The following is a 7,604-nucleotide window of genomic DNA, read 5'->3' as shown; positions in this document are numbered from 1 at the left end:
ATAGATGCTGCATCTATTTTTTTCAGCAAGGGAAGCTTAGTATAAAAGTAAAAAGTGAAGTTCCTACTGGGAAGAGAGGAAGGGAAATGCGATTGGGAAAGAGCACAGGGCCTTTCTAAGTACTATGAATGTTCTATTCCTTAATCTGAGTAGTGAGGACACAGGTGTTTATTATTACCACATATACATTAATTATGTGTCTTCATATGTTTGTAAACAAGTGATACATTTCAAAGAAAAAAATAATTCACCCATGATAAAAATGGCAAGTGTAATGATTCTATTTATGTAAAATTTTATGCGTGTGTATGTATGTATAAAAATAGAGACGTGTGAAATGACAATCATAAAAATGCTAATGGAAGATTTCTCAAGATAATGAGATTTCAGATTGTTTTGGTTAGTTTGTGTTTGAGGGTTTTTTTTTTTTCGGCATTAATGTTCTTATGTTATGAATGTAATTAGAAAAATCAATAAAGCTATTTTCATTGAAAACCAAAAAGAAACAGAACTGCTGCACACAAGAAGTTATTAAATGAAATTGTATATGTAGCTTTGTGTTTTGAACTCGTTATTCAATTGCATTTCTACGCACTTATTCTTCTCTAATTAATGGAAAGGTGGTACCTAGTATCCTGTGTGCTGCATGGGTTCAAACCTTACTGCTGGTACCAAAATCAGCATTATTTTTCTATTGCTGCTGTAACAAATTACCACAAATGAAGCGACTTAAAATGGCACACATTTATCACAGTTCTGAAGCTCGTAAGTCCAGCACGGGTCTCCCTAGGTTCAAATCAAGAGGCTTGCAGGACTGCTTCCTTTCCAGAGCCTCTAGGGGATGGTGTGTTTGGCTTTCACAGCTTCTAGAGGCCATCCATACTTGTAGGCTTACGGCCCCCTTCTTCTATCTCTCTATCCATTCTTCCTTCTGATTCTCTCCACCGCCGGGAGGGTTCTTTTAAGGACTCATATGATTAGGTTAATTTCCCCATTTCAAAGTCTCTAAGATTAGTCATATCTTCAAAGTCTCTTTATTCATGTAAGATAATATGTTCAGAGATTCTAAGAATTAGGACAGAAACATCTTGGGGTGGCTATTATTCCGCCTACTATGTCTGGCTTAAAGATACAAAAATACAAATCTGTGTTTGTCTATATGTAATTTTTCTCTAAAAAATACAGAGGAAAATTCATTTTAATCTTCAAAAAACACATTGTCAAATATGAATGTGATTTCAATTTATTGAAAATAACTTCTGAACAAAAACTGGAAAACATTGTTTATGATAATGATTCAGTTGAAAAATAGGTACATTTACAAATTGTCAAATAAAAATGCAGTCGTGTAAATACTGAAAGCCCAAACCTTATAAATAATTTAGGGTTTCAAAAAATAAGGTATCTTCAACAAGTTTTTAAAAAGATTATAAAATCAGACTGCCACAAAGCAGGAGTAGGAATTATCCTATATATATATATATATATATATATATATATATATATATATATATATCAACCAGGGTCAGCTTCCCAAACAGGTGTCAAGAATGTCAGTGGGAGGGGAACCTGGCTGGCTCAGTCTGTAGAGCTCATGACTCTTGATCTCTGAGCTGTGAGTGCAAGCCCCACATTAGCTGTAGAGATCTCTTAAAAAAATAAAAAATTAAATTAAATTAAAAAAGGATCCCAGTGGGAGCCATTTACTGCATGCTATTCAGGCCTCTTTTTGCACCTCATCTATGACCTTTACTGAAAATTCTTCCAGGAAGGATTTATTCCTTTGGGTTCAAGTCCTCTATTATAATGCCAGCTCTCAGAATATAAGCTAAATATTGGCGAAAATCTTGGCCTCAGCTTGTTAAAAACTAGGGTAAAACTTGACATTTGAAGAGGGAAGTGCATCAGAACTCCACGAGAAACTAGGAATGGCTCATTGAAATGGAAAATACAACAATCTAACTTTTCCAATTTTCTATTTTTTAAATGCATGATCCTGTATCAATAATGACAAGTCATACCAACCAGCCAGGGGAAAATAAAATATAAGGTTATAGAGGCATTTTTATTAAATTTAAAACACTGGATGTTCTGGCCAGAGAGGACAGTGACAAGGGATTCTTGATGAAATAATATGAGAGGTAGATGTAATTTTCAAGAAATGGAAACAGATACATGCAGTCTATCATAAATCATTGATCATAGTTATGTCTAATGTTTTGTAACATTTTCCATGCAGTGCCTATTTTTGATTCATATTTATCAAAAATAACCTGAAATTAGTGCCAAATGCCCTCAGAAAATATTGCAAAGAAAGGACATTACTTACAGGATTACTTCTGCTTCTGCTCAAAAGAGTTTGAAAGCTTTATATCACTCGGTGGCATATTTCATTTAAAGCAGGTTTGTCTAGTTTCATGTCTGTGCTATGTATAGCACGCTGAACTATCTTCATTAGATCAAAGGGAAACTCGCTGTACTTTATTTACAAAGGCAAATTTAATGGGTAACCAAGGTACTTGTTTTACTAAACTGACTAGTGCCTTTGAACTAATATCTTCACTGATCCATAGACCATGCTCAAATGTGGAGAAGGCTTCCTTGAATCTGGAAAATGTCCTTAGCCTAATTGGTGCACTTTCTTTGAACTGCGTGCCATGGATTTTATTATGCTGTAAGTGCACAACAGAGGTTTCTTCAGGACACATGAGTGCTAAAATACTTTAAAAAACAAAAAAACAAAACAACTAAAAAATATACCAACGCTGCAAAATTGAAACTATTTTATTTAATTATCAGTGGGTAAAAATAACTCACTCCGAAGTACATGATTATGGTATTAGTAGTTTATAATAATAGATGCAGTAATTAGCATGTAGCTGGCTATCTAATAACTTACAATGCTCACTTCTACATTGATTTAAGTGGAAAATATGTTCTGTGTGTCATATTAATGTAAATATGAATGTGAACATATGTGAAGCAACATGATGCAGTTGAAAGAATATAGATTTAAGAGTCTTACATTCTAATACCCCATTATAAGAACAGACTGATTTTGCCAAAGTTGTTAATCTCTCTGAACCTCAAATTCCTCGTCTTCAAAATAAGAAGACTTCTTTTTTGATAGACATCAATGGTCCTCACCAAAATTTCTGGCTCTAATTTTGTGGGGCGCAAGAGGGAGTTGTATTCTCTCGCCCATTGAGGTTATTATGCATGGTGCTGTAACTTGCTTTGGCCAAAGAAATATGAGGGGAAGTAATATGTCATTTCTGGGAAAAAGTATTGTTTGACATTCTGAGACTTTACAGACGTATATTTCTTTTCTGGGACAATTTTGGAAATATGTATGGATATGATATGGAGTTGCAAGTCTGAGCCACCACATGGAGAAGAGCTGCCTTTGAGAATTAGTTAAATCTAAAATCTTGCTGTGTGGGAGGCGGGGCGGGGGGGGGGCACCTGGGTGGCTCAGTCAGTTAAGCATCTGGCTTCAGCTCAGGTCATGATCTCATGGTTCGTGAGTTCGGGCCCCACATCTGTGCTGACAGCTCAGAGCCTGGAGCCTGCTTCAGATTCTGTGTCTCTCTCTTTCTCTCTGCCTTCCCCCACTCGTGTTCTGTCTCTCTCTCAAAAATAAGTCAGCATTAAAAAAATAAAGAAATAAAATCTTGCTGTTTTAAGCACTGAGAGTTGTTACCACAGTTGTTGCCTGTTCTGATGGAATATCCCTGTGAAAGTAATGAAAGGATTAAGTAAAATCATATAAACAAGACACCTAGCTGAGTGCTTAGCACATATCAGTTGATTCATAAATGCTGGTTCTTTTCCTTATCTTTTGCACTAATCTTGTCCACTTTTAAAAAAGTGAACATGCTATCATAAGCTTACAATAATATAAAGGTAATAGTTTTCTCCTCATCCCTTCCATCCTTTCCTATTATCTTTTCACCTCTCCTGCCTCTTTCCCTGGGTCACAGTAACCAGCTATTACAGGCAGAAGTAAAAATATATACATATATTTTATAAAAATATCCACACTCCTCATAGTGGTAATATCAAGAAAGAGAACTTTTTTTCTTATTTTAGACAAAGAGAGCACATGCACAGGGGAGAGGGGCAGAGAGACAGAGAGACAGAGAGAGAGAGAGAGAGAGAGAGAGAGAGAGAATCTCAAGCAGGCTCCAGGCTCAGCATGGAGCCCCACGCAGGGCTTGATCCCTTGACCCTGGGGTCATGAGCTGAGCCGAAATCAAGAGTCAGACACTCAACGTACTGAGCCACCCTGGCACCCCTCAAGAAAGAATTTAAAGATTGGTTAGGTCACCTGAAATTGCTATTTTTGTCCTCCAGAAGCTGCAAAGGTCGTCTTCTCTGGATTGTCTTCCTCTGATGCTGTTACTTTTAAGTACTTTCCAAGATCCATGGCAGTTCCAAAGAGTATTTTCCATTACATTTACTTCAGTGTCACAATTTCCCTTGGCTTACTTGGTCTGTGAATAGCTACATTTCTGTTTATCTTATCTTGGTCTATATTGAATGTTTTTATTTATTTGTTTGTTTGTTTGTTAATTTACTGCAGTACCTGGAAAATGAAAGCATAACAGAAATATACAAAGAAAATAATTTTTCTGGTTCCGTGAATGCAAGAAATGGCCCAGAAAATAATATCATTAACATATATAGACTACTGACTATGTGCCAGGCACTTTGCTAAGCATTTGGCAAGCAATGCTTTATGTAATCTTCATGATCCTATGAAGTAGACACTGCAATCAAGAATGATAAAGCCAAGTTTAGAGGAACTAACTCATCAACATCCCTAGCTACTAATGAGTGGAGCAGGACAGGTGCCCAAGAAGTTTGACTGCAAAGTCCACACCCTTAACCAATTCCTAGTACCCATATCACAATATTGGTGTTGCCCATAAAGTCATTCTGTAATTTACTAAGTCGTGTGGTTATAGAGGTATGTTAGCAGGATTGTTCTATGTTGATTTCTTATATGCCAAGCTCCATCCTTCAATCCCTACTAAATAACTGACCACATCCCACATTCCTCCATAATGAATGGATTGCCCACGTGTACATATAAGAATATCACATATAGAGAATATGTGTTTCAGTAAATTTCCTGGAAATCAAAGAATGGAAGAAGAGGGGGGTGCTTTTGTTTTCTCTTTGTCATTCGGGGCTCAAGTAGCAATTATTCGTTTATTAAACTCTTGGATTATTTACAGAAAACATTTACAAGGAGGTATTTTAACCCGTATTTATTGGATTATTGAATATGGTTGTATAGAAGACAGTATACTAGGAATATTTATGAAATACAGAGATTTGATCCTTGCCTCTCCAGACTCAGTTTTGGAAGGGAAATGGTTGAAAGATAGGCTAGATTTTTGTCGTTGTTGTATAGCTGTGGTCACCTGGTACAATGGAGAAGAGAAGAACACAGCTCTAGTTTTCTTTGTATATTTTAATTTCATTCCATATTTAAGTTAATTAAAACTGCTATGGAAAATTATCTCTAGTGCCTTCCGTTCTCATTCCATTCCGAGGAGGAAAGAAAGAGAAGACATTCATTACTCAACCCATTAATTTCCTCAGCATTAATTTTTTAGTGTAAAGAGGCTGCTTAGAATCCTTTAGAAGTTCTGAGGTAGAAAGGAAATATTACATGTAATAACCGAAAGGGCAGAAGGATAAGATCAAAGACCAATTGAATAGTTATAAATATGGTTTGCTAGATTAGCAAACAATATTGCTTTAAAATGGTAACTGCATTTTAAGACGGTAAAATGTGATTTTCTCACATCATCTTTATTTCTACCTCAATTGTATATATATATTTCTGGTATTTGAACATATATGCATACATATACGTATGAAGGATTCTCAATTTGTGCATAAATGAGTTCATAAGACTTTTCTAATTGAAACATCTTGCAAATCTGTCATTCACTTGATTCCATTGTAAAATATTCTCTATCGCTACAGAGAAAGAGTTATATGGGAGAACAATTTTGGGGGCTAAAATGTGTCACACAGTTTTATATAATTTAATATGGATGAATAAATATATGAACATAAGTATATGCACAGAGTCAAAAAGAACATGAGAGGACATCTAGTTCATTCCGTGTCTTTAGGTAGGGGGGATCCTTAAGTTATCAAAGGCAGACAGCTATTAAGAACATTTGCTTGATTAATCATGAATTTGCTGCAGGGAGAAGAGCTATAGATGCAGGGATAGTAAGCTGATATTTCCCCAGAGAACAATTTAAGATCTTAATTTTGACAAATGTCTATAAATTAGAACACTAACACATGCTAATGATAGCAACTGACTGAAGCAAAAATTACACAAGGATAAAGGAAGATACACTACTTCACATTTTAGGAATTTATATACACGTAATCTGAGGACAACAGAGTCCGAAATGGATGAGGATTACACTCTAGGCCTAAACCTCAGTGGTAAAAAATTCCTAGATGACAAAGAAATGCTTACCTATACCTTGATCCAAGGTAATACATTGCTTTGTCTGGAAAATATCTCCCCCAAAATATATTTAATGCTTTGATAGGAATGAATTGTTACACCATTCCATAAGTAATTCATTGCCATGAATTTATCCTCACTTTAAATGGGATTTAAGAATACAGTAAGAATAAAATAAAAATGTTATTTTTAGCAGTTTTATCTAATTGCCAAAAATTGGAACAAGTTACATGACCTTCAGTTGTACATCCATCAGTGGAATACTACTTAACCATTCAAAGGAATACACTGCTGATACACACAGCAACACTGGTGAATCTCAAATGCATTATGCTGAGTAAAAAGAATTTGCTCAGCCAACGCAAAGAGTTACATTGTGTCCAGTTCTGTTTGTGTGGCTTTGTGAAAGTGGCAAACTATAAGGATGGGAAACAATGCAGTCAGGGGTTTTGTATGTCAGGGACTGAGTATGATAATGAGTAGGAGTAAGGATAATGACAAAAGAGACATAAGTAAATTTGGGAGAATCAATGAAATTGTACTATACCTTGATTGGGGTGCATTTTTCAAAATACAGAAAGAATGACTTGCATTCTATGTAAACTATACATCAATTAAAAAATACCACCACTAACAAAAAGGAACATATTTTCTAGTAACTACAAACATACTATGGTTAAAAGAAATATATAACTGACAAAACCTGATGCATTAACTTCTATGGATTTCCCTGAGATGAAAGAGATGACTATAGTTTGGCACAGAACTTCCTTTGGCATTTAATTCACAAATGCCTATATATACATATGTCTGCCTCTTTAAAAATGTATGTTTTGTGTGGCATAAGCAGAAAGTTAATGGCTTTGCAGCTGTTAGCATTTGTGCAGTTTTCATTATTTGATGTACATGGGAAATAAATCTATTCTTTTGTCAGAAGAAGCAAAACGTTTTCAGTTTTATTAAATAATTATTATTTTTTTAATGTTTATTTTTCAGAGAGAGAGAGACAGACAGAGCATGAGTGGGGAGGGGCAGAGAGAGACACAGAATCCGAAGCAGGCTCCAGGCTCTGAGCTGTCAGCACAGAGCCTGACAC

Source organism: Herpailurus yagouaroundi, unplaced genomic scaffold, assembly GCF_014898765.1.
Source record: "Herpailurus yagouaroundi ecotype Mexico unplaced genomic scaffold, PumYag 100, whole genome shotgun sequence".
Taxonomy (NCBI): Eukaryota; Metazoa; Chordata; class Mammalia; order Carnivora; family Felidae; genus Herpailurus; species Herpailurus yagouaroundi.
Note: the sequence above shows the minus strand (reverse complement) of the source record.